A 24,069-nucleotide genomic window follows, 5' to 3' on the forward strand; every position below is an offset into this window, starting at 1 on the left:
AAAAGAGCAGCAGACCTGTGAAGCTGGCCAGAGAAAGCTGGACTCTTTCAAAAGGTACTGTTCACTTTTCTATCCCTGATGAACCAGCCCTTCGTAGCTTGTGGCTGTTCGTATGGCAGACCCATGCCTTGCCAGAAGAGATTCAATTCTTCCCTTCAGAGGAGAAATTGATGGCCCTCTGGAAACATTGGTGTAGAGAAGATGGTTTCTTTTTGTCAAAACAGATATCCATGAATTCTTTCGATGGGCAAAGCTTTTTGGGTTCTTTACTGAAGTTCTGTATGCTTTAGATGCTTTTGTCTGGGAGTGCATGGACTCGATTATCCAGCGCGTCTTCAGTAAGGGACGCGTGTTGTCTTCTATCTACCCAGCATTTATAAAGCTTTTCCCAGTCCTGAAGCGCAGAGCAGCTTGTTTTCAATGGATCTCTAATTGTTATGGCAGGGCTCCGTTTCCCCCCCCCTTGGCAGAAGACCCCGTGGGTGATGGCTTTGGGCTTTTCCCCCCCCCGCTTCGCGGTGGAGGGGGCTGAAACTTCGCGGCGCGAAGAAGTTTATTTTACTCTTGCTCCGGAGCATGCTCAGATGGAGTTTTCTCCTTCCCCCCCTTCTCTCTCTCCGGGGGGATGGGAGTGGCCGCTCAAGCCAGCGCCGGCCTCTCAGACTCCGCCTTCAGACATGGGGGCGGCACCGGTCTCTGAGGTTTCCTCCATGCCCCTGCCGGAGCCGTCACTCCAGGAGATCCCGTCTCCACCTCTCCAGGTGGTCCCGCCCGCGGTTTCACCGGCCTCCCGGCCCCCGCCAGAGCCTGTGTCGGAGAAGGCAGAAGAGACAGCACTGTCGGCGATTGACCTGTTGCTAAGCAACAGCGCCGCTCCGCCGCTCCTCCCGGGTCCACTCCTGCCCGTGCCGTGCCTGCCGCCGCTTTCAGAGCCAAGGGACGCAGCAACAGCGTGTTCCCGCGTGTCCACGCCTCCTCCAGCCGAGACAGTTCCTGTTCAGGATGGGGCTGAAAACGGCGTTGAGCCTGTGGGACCCTTGGAGCAGCCCGCGGCTGATCCCACTCTCAGCGTGGTTCCCTCCCCAGTTCCGGCTCCCTCCCCGCTGCTTCCACCGGACGTCCCAGCAGTCGCCCCGGCGGGGGATCTCTCCTTCCGTGGAGAGGGGGCTGCCAGCCAGCTGACTGTTGCGGCAGTCCAGCTGCCTGTTTTTAAGATCAGCATTCTTGGCGGTTTGGGGGTGGTTTTTCGATGATTGTCCCATGGAGGCCGCCGCCTCTCTTGTGCCGTAGTGGCATGGGGGGGCAGGTGCATCCCGAGAGTTCTGCCTCTGATCCCCAGCCCGGAGAGGATGGGGATGATGCCATGGGGCGGATGAGAGACAAACCCGATGCATTGCAGAGGGAGAGGGCACAGTTGGAGGAGACCATAGCTCGTTTGCTGTGGGAAACAAACATTCCCAGACCCAAGATGAAGATTCTCGGGGCAGCTTCTATTTCCCTGCTGCTGGCATGCCTCAGTGGTATTGGGGAAAGGAAGCGTCTCACTACCTGTGCTGCCATTGTGCTGGCAGCAGGGTTCAAGCCTGTGGATATGCACAGCCTTCCTCATGGGTTTGGCCTGGGCCGGTTGGCTAAGGAGGTTCCTGGGCCAGGGCCATCACTTGGCCTCCTTAAGTTTTTGGGGATTCTGGTTTCTCCTACCGGTCAGGGTCCCCCTTTGTGAGCCAGTTTTGGGGTTCCTGGTCCAGCATGGGCCAGGGCCCCCAGGGCCTTTCCTTCTCTGGCACTGGTCTGCTCGGCTGGCTGCAGCTCTTTTGCTTTTCGATCCAAAAAAAAAAAAAAAAAAAAAAATTAAATAGAAAAGATTGAAAATATTGGGCAGCAGCTCTGAAGCGCTGAAGCACTGAAAGCACTGAAGGGCCAGAAAAGGACATTCTAAAAATTGTTCAAATTGTTTTAAATTGTTTAAAATTGTGTTATGCTGTTTCAGGGAAAAAAGGACTCTAAGGACTCTCAGATGTCCAAAAGAAACAACTTCAGCTGATGGACTGTTCCTGAAATTCAGCTGCATGGACTCAAATTCTATTTACATTGTATTTTGCATTTTTCTTATATTATAGCATTGTTTTAGTGATTTGTTAGTTATTGTATATTCTATAGGGGAAGGAATTTCCTGTTCATTGCACATCAGCATTTTTCTTTTATTTTATACAATTTAGAAAGGTGAGATGTGGCAGACATTTTTCCACAGAAATCCTTTCTTTCAGATTTCTGTGTCTTCTCTTCTGGAAGGCAGAGGCCTCAGAAGGGAAGGTAAACAATTGTTATCAGCTGCTGTGGAATGCAATAGGATTCACCTTGATTGGCTCATTTTCTATGTTTATAATTAAGGGCCAATCACCAGTGCAAGCTAGGGGACTGAGTCCCTGGACACAACTTTGTTTGGGATTCTTTCTTTCTATTCTTAGCTTAGCCAGCAGCTCTGCAAACCTCTCTCTATATTCTATTTAGTATAGTCATAATGTATTATATATCATATCTTAATAAATCAAGCCTTCTGATCAAGAAACAAGATTCACCGTCTCTCTATCACCAGCTGCGACCCACTCAGGCGCGGTAATACATGGAGAGCATTGTAGCATTGCAAGGCCCCATGGAATCATGGAGACCATTGTGACTCTGTAGGGTGACACAGAACCTAAGGGCCATTGTGACCCTGCAGGGCCTCATGGAGGGAAGGGGCCATTGTGACACTATGGGAAGTTGTTGAAACAAGGGAATTATTGTTGCACTACTGGGCCTCAATGGAATCCAGGGACCATGGTGACACAGAGGGGCTTCATGGAACCCAAAGACCATTATGGCACTGTGGGGCCTTGTGGAACCGTGGAGACCATTAAGATCCTTAAGGACTTGTGAAACCAAGGGGTCATTATGACACCTAAGGGCATCATGGAAGCAGAAGAACCATTGTGGCACTGCAAGCCCTCATGGAAGCAAGGAGCCATTGTGACACTGCTGGGCACTGTGGAACCAAGGGAACATGAAATCGGTGTGGCTGCCTTGGTCTCCCAGGGGTCACCTGACAGGTCTGGCTGACCTTGGAATCTGGAAGGCTGCTTCCATCTGCCCCTGAAGCCCTGGAGCTCTAGGCTTTCCTTTTTATGGAAAAGAACTGTCCATCTATTCCAGGTATCCAGGCCAAAATTTGGATTCCACCTCCAAATTTATGTGTATCCAAGAATTGCTGCAGACAAAAGCTGCCCAGAGAGACAGGTCTGGCTGGTCTTTGATTCCTGAGTGCGAGAACTCACCTATTTTACAAACACTGGAAAGGGCTCTGTGTTTTTCTTTGTATGGAAAAAATCATGCTTCTCCAGGCATAAAATTCTGAAATTAAGATTCCACATTCATAATTTTCATAATATCCAAGGGTTGCTCCATGCAAACCTTCCAGGACAGACAAGTCAGGCTTGCCTTGGCCTCTGGGTGGTTGCTGTTCATCAGCTCCTGAAACATGGGGCCTCCGTGGTTGCCTTCCTATAGAGACCAGTGTGACATTTGGGAGCCTTGGGAAATCAAGGTGCCATTGTGACACTGCAGAGCATCATGGATCCAAGGGACCATTGTGACACTGTGGGGCCTCGTGGAACCAAGGACATCATTGTGGCTCTGTTGGGCCACATGATCCCAAGGGGCCAGTGCAAAGCAGCGGTGCGGTAGTTAGCTCAGCTGTAACTCAGAGTCAGCCAGATTTTACCCCAAAAGAATTGGGCATGAGTTTCAAGCCCTAGGAATCATTTGTTTAACATAGGGTGAGTTTGGGAGTTCCCCCATAAGCCTTTAGTGTTGCTGTGCTAACTTGTCCAAGTGTCTACTCCCCTACTGGTTACTTGTTTCCCCTAAATGGTTATTGTTCTAGTTTTCTACTCCCAAGTGTACATGTTGTTGCTTCCCCTTTGACTCAGGTCTTTGGATCCTGCCCCTCATACTGTTCTCAACTTCTCCATGTTTATTGTTTTTCACCCTGGTATTAAAGTTCCTTTTAAACAACCCCATTGATCCTGCTCCTTTTCATTTTTGCCACTATCACCCTCAAGTCAGGGAACCAGAGAGGTTTGTCACAGCCACCCTCATTGTGACATTTGGTGCCCAAACAGGGACCATGACATTCAGGGCTCCCTGTTTCAGTCACGTCAGCTGAGGTTAGCTGATGGATAGGCCAGCGCTCCCTGGAATTTTGGATTGTGCCAGACCTGGCGGATTCATCGTTGCTTCAAGGGACCTTGCCCAGGATCAGCAGGAAAAACGACGGTTTCACCTGCATAGGACTGCAGGTGGGTTTGGGGAAATGCAAGACATTTATTGCCCATTTTGCCACTGTGTTTTTACAATATGCACCCAAGTCCCATAATTTATTTGAGGTGTTCAGGTGGCTCTTCCACATAAGGCAGAGAAAGAGAAAAACGGGCAGCCACATGTCCAAAGTAGAAAGGAGCTTATATGGATGCTTTAAGTTAATTCTCACTGATCATGGCCAAGTATTTTCAAAAAAGAATTGAAATCAATCACGAGATGGATCATTAAACATTTTCCAGATGCCTCTGCTAATGAAATCCATACCACTGAATTTTGGGACTCAATGGGAGTTAAACTGTAAAACCTTTCGATCAAAAGGGGCCCCACTGCACCCCACATGCTCCCCATCTTCCCCACCATCCTCACCAGCAAGCAGTGTGTTGAAAACTCAATCCATTGGTCACTCCTACCTCAGGACCTCCCCTCAAACCTGCCTTTCTCAGACCTTCCACGACGGTCCAAGATGGCGATGGCCACGCAGTCTTGCAGAATCATGCCCTGGAGACTCAAGATGGAAGGAGCCTGAATGTGGCTTGGGAGACTGACCATCCTCCCTCCATCTTGGCTCCTCCACTTCCTGCTACCACAACCTTCTCTTCTGCCCTGAATGAACCTCCAGACTCCACACCCACAACTGCGGGTCATGCCCCACTGTCAATCATTCCACCTCCATCCGGGGCCAGGCCTCCAAAACTCCACCCTGAAAGTCCACAATCCTAAATCAAGTCCCTTCCCCCTCAACACCTGACAAAATGGCAGTGCCCTTTGTCTCACCCTCCAGCAACAATATAACCTCATGATCAAAGATACTAAGCCCAACTGTCACACTATTTCTAATCCAAATGTTTCTGCTCCAATTTATTCTTCCTCCACAGAAGACAGTTTGGATTCTCCAGAGCCACCTCGCCCCTCAACCCTAGAAGATCTTTAGGAAAGGATCCGGAAAGAAGCAGTTAAAGAAGGAACTGGCAAATAGTCTTGAAACTCCTCAGTGCCCTGGTATGTTATGAAAGAAGGGAGCAGAATCCCAGATATCAGCCATTGGTTTATGGGGAAATCAAGGATCTTTGTAGGGCAGCTAAAGACCATAGGAGGGGCTTACCTTGTTTAAATGGTCTGATCAGGGCCATGTTTACAGCTCATGTCTTAAACCTCTATGATTTAAAATATATTATGACATGTTGTTTTCAACTACAGAATATACCCCGTGGGAAGAGGGATGGAAGTGTTTACTGTGCCAATAGCAATGAATATGCTAAAAATGAGGCAAGGGCGGAATTGACAATCAAGCATCCAGCTGGAGAAGGACAACACAGCCTACCAGGTGATCAAGCAGCAGGTATCTCCAGAGAAGTATTGGATGATATCACAAAGATGGCTTTGAAAGCTTTAATCCAGGTATCACATGGCAGCACCGTCAATTTGGACTACCTTGGGTGGCTGTAGCTAAAGCTTTAGGACCATTAGACCATCTTGGGTGCCTGTTAAGTAAGCAAACCCATGGTACCTCTCTCACATTGAGTGGCCTGCTCTCAGACATAGAGACCATCAGACATGCCACCTTGCAGAAAAGTGATAGAGGTTTTACTCTGGGCACATGGGCATGCCTTTGTAGACTCTGAGGGCATGTGTTGCATGAACCTCTCCAGCCGCAGCGAGTCAATTCACAAGAGCATTCAGGTACTGAAGGAAGGGTTGAAGAATCTTCAAGTGCAAAACAAAGACTGGTTCAATAAACTCTTCCAACCCAAGGGACTAAAGGTTTGGATGATGTCTAGCTAAAACAGGACTATTAATTCTCTTAGTGGTTGTTATTGTATTGTTACTTGTCCTGTGTTTGTTTGGATGCTTTTAGAAAGTCTTACAAAATTCTTTCAGTTCCATCTTTGTTGTAAAACAGAAAGGAGCAAGATACTCAACATAGGCTCCTCATGGACTCCATGGAGGAGAGAATTGGAGGCCAGGATAGCACAAAAACCACTCAGAGATTCAGTGTGGGAAGGAACATCTTAAAAAGTACCTAAAAGTATTCTAAAATACATAAAGTACCTTAAAAACCGTCAGAATATCAAAACATTAATGAGCCCTACTGAGTGTCAGCACAAAGCTCTCCAGGGACTCATTAAGTCACCTAATTATGGCCATGATTACACAAACCTCTCACAGAGTTTGTATCAAAAGGGAAACACCAAGTACATTAAAACAACTGAAGTACCTTGAAGTAGCAATGAGCCCCACTGAGTGTTGTTACTGAAAAAGCCTATCCAGGGACTAATTACAGCAGATAATTGGAGGCCATGATTGCACAAACCTCTCAGAGACTCCAAACCAAAAGCCAAACCCAAAGTCCTTTGAAAAACCTGCAGTCCCTGAGAGCATTAAGGAGCACCCAGGGCCATTTCTGAGCAAGGCTCCCCAGGGACTCCTTCCAGCAGATCCTTGAGGCCACTGGGATGTGGGCTAGGGGGGGATGCTGAGGGCAGGACAAGGGGCTGACAGTGCCCAGCCTGGCTGGGGCTGTGCCAGGAGGCCTCAGTGCCTCAGGACAAGGTGTCTCTTCACAGTCCTTGGTGGCACAGACCCTGCTGTGCCCCAGGGCACCAAGACATGGCTTCTCTTTGTCCTCACTTGTCATCACTGCCTCCAGTTCTCTGCTCTGCCTGGGGCCTGGGGACACTTTCACAGTTGTGTCCCAGTGGGTCCCATTAAAATGCAAGAAACTTTGGAGTTGGATTCTGCCTTGGAGTTCTGGAGAGGTTACCTCAGCTTCCTCTCAGGGACTTATGTTCAGGACCTTGGCACAAAACCCCTGAGGCTCATTAAAGTCCTTATGCTGTGTCTGTGTTGCTGAGCTGGGCTGGGCTCCTGACACAGAGGCAGCTCCTGGTAACCAAGAAGAGCTTCAAAAGCACATTTCTCTTGATGAGCAGCACTTCTGCCAGCCCAGCAGGGCTGGGGCACTGCCTGCAGCCACCCCGGGCACAGCACAGAGGCACAGAGAGCTTCAATCAGTCAGGGCTGGGAAGGTGCTGAGAAGTGCCTGGGGCAGAATCACTGCCAGCCCTTGGCACAGGAACCTCTGGCTGCAGGACAATGCAGCTGCAGCTCCTGGAGCCATCTCCTGCAGCTGGAACACCCCATTGCTTACAGACCCTTTGAGTAAAACTCCTGAGTATTTCTGGTGTGGGGGAGGAAATGCTCATGAAGCTCTGACATGCTGTGGGGTTCTGGTCAGTCATAGAATATTTCCAAGGCAAAGGTTTTGATAAAAATGAGGAAATTTCCCAAGACTTTGCATTCAATTTCCTCCATTTGGGAAATGGCAGGGAAGGGTACATAAATCGTAAAGGTTGATTATGAATTAATAATTACGAATTTTGACAAGTGCCTGAGACATTCAAAATGTTCCTTTTTGTGATCAATAGGGTCGCAGGAAATCACTAATTTGCTTTCAGCCCCTCTGCCCATGGACAGCACCAGTGTCACCTTTGCTGGACCCATCAGGCTCAGTCTGAGCTGTCCTTTCTCCAAGCTGCAAACAGAACCTGCCCCCAGCCAGTGCCCTGCAAACAGGCAGGATTCTGTCCGGCCAAGGAGAGTGCACAGAGATTTGGGGTCTGTGAGTGCTGGCGTGGAGAGAACAAGCACAGGGAAACACCTGCAGGAGGAAAACCTTAATGGGCAGCCTAAGAAAGTGACTGTCCTTCACCTGAGGATGGTTAAAGCCCAGAGAAACTCCAAAGAGAGTGACATGACAGACCATCTCCCCTCACGCTCCACTCATCATCTTGCCTCAGGGAATTTACTCTGTTCTATCAGAGGGCAGCAGAAATACTGAGGGTTTGATATCCAAGAATACCAGGAGAGACATGGGGGAAGCTTAAAAAGAAAACCACAGAACTCTTATATATAGAAGTGTTTCTGTGTGTATTTCAGGGAAGGTTATAAGGGAAATGGCTTGAATTTTGGTTACAGGTATCTCCTCTAACTCTTCACTGTCCTTTTCTCCATGAACAGGTCCCCACATCCAGCCCCAGCCGATGTCCAACAGTAGCTCCATCTGGCACTTCCTCCTGCTGGCATTGGCAGACACGCGGCAGCTGCAGCTCCTGCACTTCTGCCTCTTGCTGGGCATCTCCCTGGCTGCCCTCCTGGCCAACGGCCTCATCATCAGTGCTGTAGCCTGCGGCCACCACCTGCACACGCCCATGTTCTTCTTCCTGCTCAACCTGGCCCTCAGTGACCTGGGCTCCATCTGCACCACTGTCCCCAAAGCCATGCACAATTCCCTCTGGGACACCAGGGACATCTCCTACACAGGATGTGCTGCTCAGCTCTTTTTCTTAATGTTCTTCATTGGAGCAGAGTTTTATCTGCTGACCATCATGTGCTATGACCGCTACGTGTCCATCTGCAAACCCCTGCACTACGGGATCCTCCTGGGCAGCAGAGCTTGTGCCCACATTGCAGCAGCTGCCTGGGCCAGGGCCTTTCTCAATGCTCTCATGCATACAGCCAATACATTTTCCCTGCCCCTGTGCCATGCCAATGTCGTGGGCCAATTCTTCTGTGAAATCCCACAGATCCTCACACTCTCCAGCTCACACTCCAACTTTAAACGACTGGGGCTCATTACTGTTAGTGCATCTTTAGGACTCGGATGTTTTGTGTTCATTGTTTTCTCCTATGTGCAAATTTTCAGGGCTGTGCTGAGGATCCCCTCTGAGCAGGGACGGCACAAAGCCTTTTCCACCTGCTCCCTCACCTGGCTGTGCTCTCCCTGTTCCTCAGCACTCTAATCTTTGCTCAATTGAAGCCCCCCTTCATGTCCTCCCCATCCCTGGATCTGGCCCTGTCAGTTCTGTACTCAGTGGTGCCTCCAGCCCTGAACCCCCTCATCTACAGCCTGAGGAACCAGGAGCTCAAGGCTGCAGTGTGGAGACTAATGATTGAATGCTTTCAGAAACATTAAACTGCAGGCCAGTGTTTGCAAATCACTTGTAATAAAAGTAATTTTGAATATTTCTTGTTGGTTTGGTTGTGGGTTTTATCCCCTTTTTTTAAGGTTTTTTATATAGTCCATAATTAAATATCAGTGTTTGAGCCTTTTCTCATTTTGTTTCTCTCCACCTTCCCTGAGCCCACAGACTGTGTCAATGAGGGGCTGTGCTCCTGGTGGCTTTAAAGGAAATAAAGGATCTCCCAGCAAAGTTTTCTGCAGAGATGCCCTTGTGTTGCCCTCTCTGGAGCTGCAGCAGCAATGTCTGTGTGCAGAGCTGGGGGCAGATCAGTGCTGGCCCAGCAGCTGTGCCCAGCAGCAGCAGCATTTGGTGTTGTCAGTGCTGCTGCCGTGGCCCTGCTCCGCTGCCCTGGTGGCCCTGGTGTTGCTGCGGGGCCTGAGTGCTCTCGGGGCCAGGCACAGTCCTGGCGGTGGCAGTGCCGGGGCTGCAGCAGGGACAGGCCATGGGCACTGCTGTGGCAGCGCTGACGCCTCAGGCCAGGCCCTAAGGGCTCCAGGCTCCTTGCCCAGGCTCTCTCAAGAACACACCCAGGCCAATGCTCAGCACAGAAAAGCCCCGTGAGCAGCCCCAGGCTGGCCGTGGGCAGGCTGGGGGCAAACAGCATGGCTGGGGCACTGCAAGGGCCCTGGGGCAGATGGGAAGGAGCAGCAGAGCAGGGGCTGATCCATCCCCAGTGTGCTGGACAGCCCAGGACAGGGTCCCAGAGCGTCCTGAGTGAGCTGCCAAACACATCCCTCCTCTGCAACCCTGGCCTCTCCCCCAGCTCACACAGGTGCCCCATCCTTGCAGGCACAGACATGACAGCACTGGCTCAGCAGCCCCTGTTTGCATTGCACACAGCAGGGGGAGCTTCCCCATGCTGTTGGTGTGGGGACATGAACCTGAGGGAGCACAAATGCCATCAGCCCCTGGGGCCAGCAAGGGCTGGGGGACACCAGGGAAACCACTCAGCTTTGTCCTGGCCTCTGCAGTCAGCCAGAAAGTTTGTTCCCATCAGCTGGGAGTTTCCTGTGCCACTGCAGATGCTGTTGCTCAGAGCCAGGGCTGCCTGGCAGCCATCCCCAAACTGCCCTGAGCATTTCCTTGGCTTCACCTTTCATTTTTTACTCTTCCCTGGTACACATTTCTTCCCATTGCTCACCCCTATTCCCTACCCTGAAAACAGCCCATCCCTGTTTGCCCTTTCCTCTCTGGCCCCACTCCCCCTTGCAGTTCCTGACTTGGCATCATGTGAACGTCCCTTGGGCAGCAGGATCGTCCCACAAGTGCTGCAGGAATTGTCTGCAGGCTCCTGCAGTGCCTGGTGCTGCTCCCTTGCCAGAGGCATCCCAAGCCAGGGGGGCACATCTGGGCTCCTGTGTCTGGCTCTGGGGCTCCCTGTTCTGGGCAGTGAGGAGGAGCTGCAGAGGCTCTGCAGGAGTGACAGGATGGGCTTTGGGGCTGGCAGGAGAAGCTGAGGGACCTGGGCTGCTGGAGCTTCTGCAGAAGAGGCCCAGGGCTCCTCCTGCAACTGCTCCAAGGGTGGTTTTAGAGAATCCCAGAATCAGCAAGGCTGGAAAAGACCTTGGAGATCATCAAGTCCAACCTGTGCTCTGACACCGCCTTGTGTCCTCTGAGCCTCCCTTTGTCCAGGATAAACAACCCCAGCTCCCTTAGCCACTCCTCACAGGACTTGTGTTCCAGACCCTTCATGTTGCCTTCTCGAGCAAGGCAGGCTACCTGGTTCTGAGGATCAGCACGGCGGCCCACTCTCCAGGGCCGCTCGGGCAATGACACATGCAGACACCAATATGATGGATGGTCAAAAGGCGTTTATTACTTCTTCTCGTGGGGTCTTATAGTATAAGGGGTCTCTACATCAAAAGGGGGTTTGTCCTTCTTATCTATGGTTAGTAGGGAATGGAAAAGTACTGGGTAAAAAATGGAAAGTTACTGGCAATACTGTTAGTGGGGCAACATTCCTACTGTTAGTGGGGCCACATTCCTAGGGTAATCTCTTATCTTAGAGGAACAAAGGGTCCTGGCTTTCCGTGACATCGCGTGATCTTCCGCAGCGCCTTTTCCCTATCTACCACATCCCCCCCCCCCTTTTTCACAAATGAATGGGGTAGTCATATACATAGGTACTAAAATGAGGTATTAGGTTGTAACTTGACAAGGGAAAGGGGTTTCGGAAAACCTGAGTAAGCTTTTGCCAGACAAGTTCGGAAAATCTTGTGACTGGCAGTGTTCCCTGGTTGAATTCCCAGCAATTGTCGTCGGCCTACGAACTGGATGTTGGTCCATTCCAGGTGGCTCTGAACGAACGAGACCAGCTGGTTCAGCAGGCATGGTCCGAAGGTAACTGTTAGAAACAGCATTGCCAATGGGCCTATCAGGGCAGAAATCAGAGTGGTTAGCCAAGGTGATTGATCAAACCAGGACTCGTACCAGCCCTGTTGGGCTTCCCTGTCTTTCTGTCTCTGAGCCAGTCGGTTCCGGAGTTCTGCCATGGAGTCTCTCACGACTCCCGTGTGCTCTGCATAGAAACCACACTCCTCTTTCAAGGTGGCACACAGGCCCCCTTGCTGCATGAACAGGAGGTCCAGGCCTCGCCTGTTCTGCAAGACCACTTCTGAGAGTGAGGAGACCGACTTCTCTAGAAAGGAGATGGATTTCTCGATCCTTTGCAGGTCCTCATCAATGGTCTGTTGCAGCTGGGACAGTCCTTGGTGCTGGATCGCTAGGGCTGAGACACCCGTGGCCGTTCCTGCTGCTCCTAGGCTGAGCAGCACTGCAATAGTTATACCTGTCATTATTTCTCTTTTGTGGATCCGGCTGGGTCCCTCAAGAAGATGGTACACTTCTTCGTCTGAGTGGTACAGGACCCTAGGAACAACCAGAACTTGGACACAGAAGTCGTTAGAGTCATTGAATTTGGGAAGGAACACACAAGGACTCACTCCGGATCGCTGGCAAGCCCACATCCTAGATGCAGATGAGACTGCCCACTTATTGTTTTTCCTGTTACACTTGACAATTTTGGTGCAGATGTTGCCTTTCCACCTAGCTACGGTTGCATTGCCAAAGCATCTGCCTCGGCCTGTGACTTGACTCAGGGTGATTCCTTTGCGAGGGGTATCCCATCTGCACTGGTGAGGGGCATTGGCTGTGGAGTAACTGAAGGGAGTGTTTAGAGCGACTCCTTCGAAAAAGGGGGTTTGACATCGTAACAAAGCCAGCAGGATTCGGTTAGGTTAGGGTTGGATTCATTCAGGGATACAAAGGTAGCTTCTAACATACGAAGGATTGGGTCTGAGTCCGACTCGGTTAAGCGGCTCATCTGAAAGGTTTCCACTTGACCGGTCGGGACATTGCTGACCCCTGTGGGTAAGGTTTTGGGGTAGGTTACGTTTCTCCCTTTCGGCACGCTTTTAATCACTTTGTTGGGTCCGACCGCTCGGGGTGCCGACGGTTGGAGCCTGATAATTTGCACGTTTACCCTCTCTTTTGACCCTTGAAGGACCACTGTCAACGTTTTGCCTGTGGCCCAGCTAGGGTGTTCTGGCTGCAAGATCGTCATGTTGTAATCAGTGCATGCCTGAAATCTAGGGATTTTATGTTGGTTTCGATGGAAGTTTCCGTGAAAGAAGAAGGGTGTTTTGCAGCCGATGGGTGCCCAGATGAACTGTAAGAATTTGTCTGGCTGTTGTGGATCCCACCCAGGCCCCGACGGTCTGGCGTCTGTAACTATGGTTTTGCAGCCCCAGTGCCCACAATATCCCCACCCTGGGTGATTGCAGTAGCTTTTCCCAGGGTTTGAAGCTGGGCCCCAGTAGGATAGGTACAAGTGTGTGGACTGTAGGGAATTGGTGTTTACACTTGGCTGTCCTGGAAACCGGTCGGTGATGCGGAGCACGAAGGATGGCGTGTTCAGTGTGGTGATTTCTCTGAGTACCTTGCCACTACTAAGGTGTCGCATGACCCACCTGAAGGGCCGATGGGGGTAGTGGTCTGGGCTGGCTTGCCCTCTGGCGACAAGCCCCAACAGCAAAATCACACAGAAACACCCTTGGTGCTTGGGTCTCACCCGTGCGGGTCTCTCGGGTGCTGCCTGGCGGCTTGGTGGTCTGTCACTTTGGTCTGGAATGGGGATGTACGCGTCACGAGGACGTCCCAAGAGCATGTCCTGTAAACAAAGACTCGCAATTCTCGTCAGTTTCATTCTGCTCGCTATGAAGGACGGGTTTAATCGACTTGAGTGGACACCACCTGATTTTGCCATCCTTTTTGATAGCTGCGTACCCTCGCCCCGTGAGCGTCAGCCTCCAACCCCGTTCCCACTCGCCTAGCTCATTTCTAATTACCACCTGTGGACCCTCTTCTAGCGTTCGAGTGGCCCAGTGTTTTTTGGACAGGACTGTTTGTTTCATCTCCCCTAGGGAATTGATTCAGTGCCAGCAAAGCGGTTGCCAGCATATGTGCCTGGTCTCCTTGGGGAATGGCATTGGCAAAGCCCTCTGCTTTTGCCAATACTTCTAGCTGGGATTTCAGGGTCTGGTTTGCTCTCTCAACTATGGCCTGCCCAGTACTGTTATATGGGATGCCTTGCACTAACGTGATGCCCCATTTCGAGGCGAATTCCCGTACTGGTTTGGAGGTGAAATTGGAGCCATTGTCCATTTTAATCTGCTTGGGGATACCAAGCCAAGCCATGGCTGTCAGCCAGTGCTGAATTGTGGCTTTGGAGTTTGTTTTGGGGTGCTGTGTGGCTATGATCATTCCGCTATAAGTGTCCACTGTCACTGCAAGCCATGCTCGGGGCTTCAGCAGTTCACACCAGGTGAAGTCCGACTTCCGGATTTCTGAGGGCTTAAGACCTCTCAGGTTGACCCCACAGGTCCAAAGGGGTGACTTCTGGCAATGAGGGCAGGTGGCTACCACATGTTTTGCGTCCGCCGTCGAGATTTTGCATCTCTTCGCCAGTGCTTTGGCTCCGATGTGGAGCAACTCGTGCAGTTGACGAGCTCTTTGCAAGGTCCAAACACCTTTCGCTGCGGCGTCCGCTTTGTCGTTGCCGATCTGGAAGTAACCTTTGACTGGGTCATGGCTGTTGATGTGGATGACTGACACGGTGCCCTGTCGCGAGGAGAGTGCTTCTTCTAGCATTAGGGCTGCTGCTGATGGCGTCACTCCTGGTCCTGCCATGGCTAGGCAAAGCCTTGCCACGAATATAGAGTCCGTTATGATGTTGAGGTGTTCTTCTTGGAAGAGTTCGCATGCCAAGATGACTGCTGCTGCCTCCAGCTGTTGCACTGACAGTGTGGGGTCACATGCTTTGATGCAATGCCATTGCTCTCCTGCCTGCCACACTGCTGCTGTGGTTGAAGTCATGGAGGAAGCGTCTGTGAAGACCATTGGTCCTGGCTGCGGTCGACCCTTGACCTTTGGCGGCATGTCCATGTCGACTACGGTCAGCAGCTGAGTCCAGGGTGGCTTGGAGGAGTAGGAGATTTCTCCTCCGAAGCCAGTGAGAGCAAGGGCCAGGTATTCCTATATTGTGGCTGACTCCAAGGTTGGTTGCTTGCGGAACGGGAGGTGGATGCTTGTCGGCTCTGTTCCCAGGTGTCTCAAGGCAAGTTTCCTGCCTTTCATGATGAGGTTTGCGATGCATTCGATTCCTGGGGAAAATGCATGAGCAGATCTTCCGAGCACCACCCATTGAATCGGTCGGGCCTTTTCAGAAGGTCCTTGGGCCAGTGCTCCCACTCCCCCCTTCGGTGTAAAGTGGACGTATAGGTCCAGCGGCATGGCCGGGTTCCATCTGGTAAGTATGCCAGTGGACATCTGGCTTTCGATGAAGTCGAGGGAGGTCGTTGCCTGCGGTGTCAGCTCCTTGGGATCCCAGGGGTTCTTTCCTTTCAGGAGGTCATATAAAGGGTCCATGATCTCGGGAGGAACTAGGATGATGTTGTGAAGCCACTGTAGCGATCCCACCAGGCGTTGCACGTCGTGGAGTGTTTTGATGTCTCGACAGACCTTCGCCTTGGGGGGTCACGTAGGAGCTTGTGATCCCCACTCCCAGGAAAGTCACGCAGGGTCCTCTCTTGATCTTTGCGCTTGCGATCTCGAAGCCGTTGCCCTGAAGGGTTTCCGTGATTGTGGACACCAGGTGATCTACTTGGCTTGCCAATGGTGCAGCGACTAAGATGTCGTCCATGTATTGAATGATGGTTGCGTCGGGATAGGAGTGTCGGACGGCATCAGTGCTTTGTCCACGGTGATTTGGCATATGACAGGGCTGTCAACAAGACCTTGTGGAAGTACCCTCCATTGGAAGCGGAGATTGGGCCGTTCGCCATTTCAAAACGCCACAGAAAAGGCAAATTGTTCTCTGTCCTCAGGGTGCAGCGGTATCAAAAAGAAACAGTCCTTGACGTCCAGCACTGCGCACAACTGCCTTTTGGGGATGACTGAGTTCGCGGGAAGCAGTGTCTGGACTGGACCTATGGGTCGGATCGTCTTGTTGACTTCTCTCAGGTCGTGGATGAGGCGATAGCCTTCTCCAGACCTTTTGGGGATCACAAATACAGGGGTGTTCCACAGGCTGACGGAGGGTTCTATGTGACACTTTCACAGTTTGCGGTCGACCAGTTCCAGCAAGGCTGCCATTCGAGGCTCTGTCAGGGGCCACTGCTCGACCCATACAGGGTCTGATGATTTCCAAGTCAATTTGATTGGCAGCGGAGGGTGTACGGCAGTGGTCCTCAGGATAAATTTGTAATCCAGAATCCTAGCAAGGAAAGAACATCCCTTCCCAACAGGGGTGGAGAATTTTGCAAAATGTAGGGGTAGATTGCTACTGTCTGTTCTGGTCCCTTTTTCCTGTGAAGTGTTATAGCCACCAGCTGGGTGCTTTTCCATGCCTGAGACTGCCCTCCCACTCCGTTCACTGGAGGGACTTCGTTGAATTGCCAATGCCCGGGCCAATGCGCTGGGGGAATAATTGTGCAGTCTGATCCCATGTCCGCCCAGAACTGAAGCCCTGTGACATGGGGATCCTGACTGCCGTAAAGGCGGCATGTCCCTCACACCATCAGGGGGTCCTTCCCTATTCTCATGGCCAGGGCCACCCAGGGATCCCACGCTGGGGCGTCCCCTGCTGGTCCTTTGACACCGGCGCGGCTTGTGACGGTGGGGGGTGCGAAAGCATTACTGGTGGTGTTGTGCAGTTCTGGCACTGTGTTGTAGGTGGGGATATAAAATTGACTGCTCCCTGTGGGGGCATGGGGTACGAGGGCCCCCTGCCCCACTGGGGGTTGCTGTAACTGGGCCGCTGCACATTCCAGATGGGAGGGGGCTGAACACGGTCCGGCCACCCCCTCCCTCTCCTGTTTCCCTGAAGCCTGGATCTGCATTCTTTAGCTAAATGTCCCTTCTTCCCACATGCCCAGCACGGTCCCTTAAGTTCTCCTTTGCGTGGTGGAGCAGCTGCTGATAGGCGCCTTGGCTGGGGGCAGTTTACTGCCAAGTGACCTGCCTGGCCACACTTAAGGCATGCCATCACACTGGTTATTGCAGTGTGAACTGCTGCTTGGATGGGAGCAAGGTGTTCCTCCTTTGCCACGTGTCTGATCATGTCAGCTATGTTAGCCCCAGGTGGCAGTGATCTTAAAATGTCCTTGGTGGCTGAGTTGCATTGCTGGCGTAGGCAGTCTGCCAGCACGGGACCTTTTGCCTCTGAGGGTAATGAGGAGGAATCTAATGCTGCCTGAAGCCTGTCCACAAACTGAGTGAAGCTCTCACTGTCACTCTGTCTTATGGTGGACCACGGGGCAGGGTCAGCCACTACTTTGGAAGCAGAACGAATGGCCTCTCGGGCAGCCCGGGTGGTTGTCATAACTTCATGGGCCCTTAATCCCTCAGCCTGGGCCTGGGGGGTGATCATAGTGGGGTCTCTACCCATCAATCTCTGTATACTGGAGCCGTGTAGTGGATGGTCAGGTCCCGTTATCTGGGCTAGCTCCTTTGTGCATTGATCCTCCCACTCTTGTTCAAAAACAATCATTCCTGCCCCATCAAAAATCATTCTGTACGTCTGTTTGATGTCAAAGGGAAGCATGTCATCCCCCCCAAAAACACTGTCAATAAGTGTGGTAACCATGGTAGAATTAATTCCCTTGTCTGCAATCACTTTAATAATTGCCTGTACCTCTTTTGGATTCACTGGAGAACAGGTCCTTCTTTGGTTTTCGCCTGTCCCCCCAACACGGACTGGGAACACTAGCTTGGCTGAAGGGGTGTACTCAGCGCAGGCTATCTTTATTTTTCGCCAGTCTGTAATCGGGGTCCGGTCTTTCTCTGATGACCCCTTCACCCATGCGGGAGCGCTGCAACTAGAGACCTTATATGCTGCTGCTCTCCCTCTGTTAAGGCTAGAATCCGAATTGGAGCTCTCCGACTCCCTCTCAGACTCGTCCCGGCTCGAGTCTGAGTCGGAGTCGGAAGCCGAAAGACCGAGCACTTCCGGGCTGCTCTGCCTTTTTCTCGGGCTCCGACCCCGCCCCCTCCTGCGGGGGGCGGACTGTTCCCTCCCCCTGGGGTCCCCCTGCCTCCTGCTGGGGGAGGTCCTTGCCTTCTATGGGCTTAATTTGAATAGAGCGCTCTGATTGGTCTCACCCTCCAGCGCAGGGACCGCCCCCCCTCCCCGCTCACCTGCGCATGCGATGTTAGGCGCACTGACTCCATTTCTGCCCTTTGTCCCCTCTTCTCTTCCGCCCTGACCACGTGGTTGGTCACCATTTTCGAGCCCATACGGCGGCGGAGAGATTGTATCAATCGGGGCGGTTTCTGACCGTCCCGCCGCTTCCCGCGCATCCTCTGCCAGCCCCCCCCCAAAAACACTGCGCCCGTTGCTCTGCCTCCTGTGTTGGGTCGGCAATCGGCGGGGGGTTGGACAGGTAGAGGAGCCGCGGTTTTGCCGAGAGGCTCCGAGGGGGGGCTGGGATCTGGCGGGCTCCACGGGGGGGTTGGGGGGTCTCCCGGGGGTTTTGGGCTCGGGCTCGAGGGGAGGTGGGACGCGCCTAGCCCCCGCACATCCCCGTCTTCAATCTGATCACTTTCCGGGGTGGTCTGTGTGGTAGCTCCCACCCCCAGCTGCGGAGCGGCTTCTCACAGCTTTCCAGGTTTCTTGCTCTTGTCGAGTTTTTAGCAGAGCCCAGATGACTCTGCCCCACAATTTTAGGGCTTTCCCCGAGCCTGAACACATGGTATCCTCGGCCAGGGTTTTCGTACAATTATCCCACACCTCTGGGTGTAAAATATCCACAGGGCTTTCTATAGCCCCCAGCTTGATCAATCTTGGCAATGCAAGAGTCATATCTTTAAGCTTACATTCAATTCCCCATTGTGCATGCACCTCACTTACTACCTTTGCAATTGCTTCCATGATTCGAGGGCGTCCCCTCCGCTGCATAAGGCCAGCTGTGCAGCCGCCGTCCTCTCTCCAGGCGAATCCCCGTTCCCCGGGCACTGGTTCGATCCCGGGTTTCTGGCACCAGGTGTTGCCTTCTGATGCAAGGCAAGGCGACCTGGTTCTGAGGAAACGGCACGGTGACCCAAACTCTCCAGGGTCACTCGGGCCAAGAACACACGCTAACACGAACATGGTGGACGGTTCAAAGGCCTTTACTGTCCCATCTCATCAGGTTTTACACTCGGGAAAGTTTTTTCTCTATGTCAGGGGGTCTTACCTTACTGTAATTGGTTAGTAAGGAGTCGAAAGTTACTAGTGTTAGGGGGGACTACATTCTTGGGTGATCCCATATCACTAGGCGTTAGGGGGAGAGGAATCCTGCTGCTTTCCATGACATCGCAAGATTTTCTGAGCGCCTGACCCTATCTACTACATTGGATTGGAGATTCAAAACCAGGAATTAATTTATTTTCATGAATCAATTTCAGGCAGCCAGCTTTGTGAATATTTTCCAGGAGTTGGTCGGGGGTACTGACCAAAGGGTCTCTCCTTTCCAAGGGGTTAAGCCCCCCTGCCCAATGAGCAGTGTGCTGAGTTAGGGACCATGGGATGCGTCTGTCTGCTGTTGTTAGGAACACCCCATGTCCTCAGAACCCACCGGCTTCTTGTTCTGACAAAAGAATCTGATCTCCCCCAGTGAGAGACACTTGACAAATGTGTTCTGTTTCAGATTTTTGGGGGAGAAGCCTGTACTGCTTTGCAAGTTTTGTAAATTCAGTAGCAGTGTACGGGATTTCTTTAGTGGTTTTGTGCAGGCTAAGATCTTCATTATTGATATAGTTGCATTCTGTTTTAATTAGAGGTTTCCTGTTATTACAGCAGTGTTTCCTGCAATTTTTCATCAGGGCTAATTCTTTTTGAGGGCAATTTTGATTAATGTGAGGAGTTTCTTTCTCTTCTGTTTCTTTTGAGGAATCAGAGTTCTGTGAATTTTTAACATGTTCCTCTCTCAGGGCAGCCCGTAATAAGTTATTTACGTTTCTTTCTTCATCCAATTGTTTTTGCAAAACTTCAACTAGGTTTTGAAGGGAGTCTATGATACCATTTTCCTCACTTTTTCACTTAAAGTGAGTTTCTATGGCTGCTGTGAGGCAGGCACCCAAGACTGAGCAGAGGACGGTTTTATTTGTGCCCAGTTTGAATTTTGATTCATGTTGCATAGAAGATATTCTATCAATAACACTTTCTAAGTTAAACCATTTGCAGCTTGCCCATTCTTCTACCCCCGGAGAAGGTGTGGCATTGTATTTAGCAAGCAGAGCATAAAATTCAGCTTTACCTTTTGCACTGAAGTTTTTAGTTATTTTGTGAGGGGACCAAAGCTACACCAGGGAGTTAACTTAAGTTACACAAATCACACAGCCTTTCCACTGTCCCCAGGCTTCCCTGGGTAGTTGAAGAGACAGAATCAGTCTGGGAGGCCCTGTGAGGTTGCTTCAAATTTGTCTCTTCCTTCCCAGACAGTACAGATACGCACTCACATGAGCACACACACACAAATGTTTTCTTTGTGAGGGGACCAGAAACCTAGAACAGGGAAAAAGCCACTCAGCCTTTGCCGGGCCGCCCCTCGCTCCCTGTGTAGGTGAAGGGACAATATCTGTCTAAAACGCACAGCTTAATTTCTTCAGGTCTGTCCCTTCCCTTTTTAGACAGTCCAGGTACACAAAATACAACAGTAAAAAGAGTAACAGTTTCAAATTCAGCTCAAATACAACAGTAACAGGTTCAGATTCAACTCAAATACAACAACAGTATCAATATCAATATCAGTAACAGCATCAATATCAGGATCAGGAGAAGTATCACTGTCGGTGTCAGTGCCTGTATCAGAGTCAGCAACAGTAGTGACAGTAACAGTTTCCCCTGTTTTGCACTGAGAGATCTTTTGTGCCAATTCCAGAGACAGAGCACTCAATTTAGCATGGGATTTCCCTGCAAATCCCTCTGCCTACTGGAATACTGTCTGTGACGCCAATTTAATGTCAGGGTCCATCCTAGTGGACAGATGACCTGATGGTTCGTAGGAATGATCTCAGAGTGCAAAACACCAACACGGTACAAGGGGGTTTGCAGTGATAATCAAAACAAATGCAGTTTTATTGAAATAACCACAGCAAAAATGCGATAGAGGGATTAAGGGAGAGAAAAAGAGAGAGAAAGAGAGAGAGAGAGAGAGAGAGGGGATATAGCTACCAACGCAGAGACAAAGTCCTTTGGTGCAGTCCAGCCGAGGGTCCGCCTGCTACACTGGGGAGATCTCGAAGGCTCTAGCTAACTCAGAGGTTTTTATTACTGAAAATTGCGAGGAGGGGGAAACAGATACAATAGGAAACAGATGTAACAGGTAGTACATGTTCTCAGCAGTAAATGAGCTTGATAGATGTAACAGGTATTCTATGTTCTTAGCAGTAAGCGAGAGCCATCGTATTTTTGGTCCAGTGGTCACAATCTGCAGGCAAACATCTCGCTTCAGTCAGCTTGCCTCTCCCACACACCTCCCCCGGGCTGGGGGTTTCAGTTCCAGTCCTTGGAAGGAGCAGAGGGGCCTGTTAGGAGTTTCATGTCTCAGTCCTTGATGGAGAATCTTCTTACATCTTAGTCTGTCTGTCACAGTGGTTGTAAAACAGGCGAGGGTCTTCTGTGGGAGACCACCTGAAACTCAGGAGAAGTCCTGCCAGGCCGAGAGCTGGGACAGCTTCCAGAGCTGCTATTGTTGCAAGCGGGGCACGGTGCCCTCTTCTTAGCATACAGCAAACACACTTGTGTAAACAGTAGCTCAACACTGAGCTTTCAGGTCTCAGGGCCTGTGGCGTGTGACTTTTCTCCTTCAAAGCCAGATATAGACGGGGGAAGGGGGTCTTCTCTTCAGTGGTCTCCCAAGGATGATCATGAGGCAGATGAGGGAAAATTAGGACAGAACAGCCCCTGGAATCCAGGAGGAAGCAGTTGGTGACCTGCTGAGCCACTCAGATGCTCACAGGTGTCTCTGGGTGCAGATGGGATCCATCCTAGGGGTATGAGGGAGCTGGTGGATGAGCTCCCCAAGCTGCTCTCCATCATTTACCATCAGAGCTGGCTCAGCAGGGAGGGCCCAGGGGACTGGAGGTGCCATTGTGAGCCCATCCCCAAGAAGGGCTGGAAGGAGGAGCTGGGGAACTCCAGCCTGTCAGCCTGACCTGGGTGCCCAGCAAGGTTATGAAACAGATCACCCTGAGTGCCATCACAGGGCACCCACAGGATGGCCGAGGGGTCAAAGCCAGGAAGAGTGGATTCCAATGTCTGCATGGAATGGTCTGGATGAGGGGATTGTGTCCAACATCAGCAAATCTGCAGATGACACAAAATTGGGTGTGAGTTTGGATGTGATGGAGGATGGAGGTAGGAGGGCTCTGCACAGGGCCCAGGACAGGCCGGATCCAACACAGTGAGGTTTAACAAGTCCAAGTGCCCGGTCCTGCACTTTGGCCACAACAACCCCTGCAGCACTACAGGCTGGGGACAGAGTGGCTGGACAGCAGACAGGCAGAAAGGGACCTGCAGAGACTGACGGACAGCAGGCTGGGCATGAGCCAGCAGAGTGCCCAGGTGGGCAAGAAGGCCAATGGCTCCTGGCCTGGATCAGGAATGGTGTGGCCAGCAGGAGCAGGGCAGGGATTCTTCCCCTGTGCTCATCACTGCTTAAACAGCACCTCGAGTGCTGTTTGCAGTTCTGGGCCCCCAATTTAGGAAGGACATGGAGGGGCTGGAGCATTTCCAGAGAAGGGTAAAAAGGCTGGGGAGGGGTCTGGTACACAAGTCCTGAGAGGAGTGGCTGAGGAAGCTGGGGTTGTTTATCTTAGAGAAGAGGAGGCTCAGGGTGACAAGGCAGTGTCAGGACACAGGTTGGACTTGATAATCTCCAAGGTCTTTTCCAACCTTGCTCATTCTGTGATTCTCTGGAACCACCCTTGGAGCAGTCTCAGGATGAGCCCTGGGCCTCCTCTTCAGAAGCTCCAGCAGCCCAGGTCCCTCAGCTTCTCTTCACAGCTGCAAAGCCCATCCTGTCAGTCCTGCAGAGCCTCTGCAGCTCCTCCTCAGTGCCCAGAACAGGGAGCCCCAGAGCCAGACACAGCAGCCCAGATGTGCCCCCCTGACCTGGGGTACCTCTGGCAAGGGAGCAGCACCAGGCACTGCAGGAGCCTGCAGACAATTCCTGCAGCACTTGTAGGATGATCCTGCTGCCCAAGGGACGTTCCCATGGGGCCAGGTCAGGAACTGCAATGGGGAGTGGGGCCAGAGAGGAAAGGGCATACAGGGATGGGCTGTTTGCAGGGGAGAGAACAGGGCTGGGCAAGAGGGAGAAATCTGGAACAAGAAAGAGGGAGAAAGCAAAGGTGAAGCAGAATACTTGCTCAGGGCAGTTTGGGGGTGGCTGCCAGGAAGCCCTGGCTCTGAGCAACAGCATCTGCAGTGGCACAGGAAACTCCCAGCTGATGGGAACAAACTTTCTGGCTGACTGCAGAGGCCAGGACAAAGCTGAGTGGTTTCCCTGGTGTCCCCCAGCCCTTGCTGGCCCCAGGGGCTGGTGGCATTTGTGCTCCCTCAGGTTCATGTCCCCACACCAACAGCATGGGGGTGCTCCCCCTTCTCTGTGCAATGCAGACAGGGGCTGCTGAGCCAGTGCTGCTGTGTCTGTGCCTGCAAGGATGGGGCACCTGTGTGAGCTGGGGGAGAGGCCAGGGCTGCAGAGGGGGGATTTTGTTGGCAGCTCCATGAGGACGCTCTGGGACGCTGCCCTGGGCTGTGCAGCGCACTGGGGATGGATCAGCCCCTGCTCTGCTGCTCCTTCCCATCTCCCCCAGGGCCCTTGCAGAGCCCCAGCCATGCTGTTTGCCCCCAGCCTGCCCACGGCCAGCCTGGGGCTGCTCACGGGGCTTTTCTGTGCTGAGCATTGGCCTGGGTGTGTTCTTGAGAGAGCCTGGGCAAGGAGCCTGGAGCCCCCAGGGCCTGGGCTGAGGCATCAGCGCTGCCCCAGCAGTGCCCATGGCCTGTCCCTGCTGCAGCCCCAGCACTGCCACCCCCAGGACTGTGCCCGGCCTCGAGAGCACTCAGGCCCCACAGCAACACCAGGGCCACCAGGGCAGCGGAGCAGGGCCACGGCAGCAGCACTGGCAACACCAAGTGCTGCTGCTG

General features: G+C 52.0%; 1 pseudogene; it reads left to right on the plus strand.

Moving 5' to 3' along the window:
- LOC131096410 (zinc finger protein 208-like) overlaps nucleotides 1-24,069 on the plus strand; it is a 1,316,393-nt pseudogene that overhangs the window by 534,111 nt on the left and 758,213 nt on the right.

The sequence above is a fragment of the Melospiza georgiana genome, unplaced genomic scaffold, assembly GCF_028018845.1.
Source record: "Melospiza georgiana isolate bMelGeo1 unplaced genomic scaffold, bMelGeo1.pri scaffold_29, whole genome shotgun sequence".
Classification (NCBI taxonomy): domain Eukaryota; kingdom Metazoa; phylum Chordata; class Aves; order Passeriformes; family Passerellidae; genus Melospiza; species Melospiza georgiana.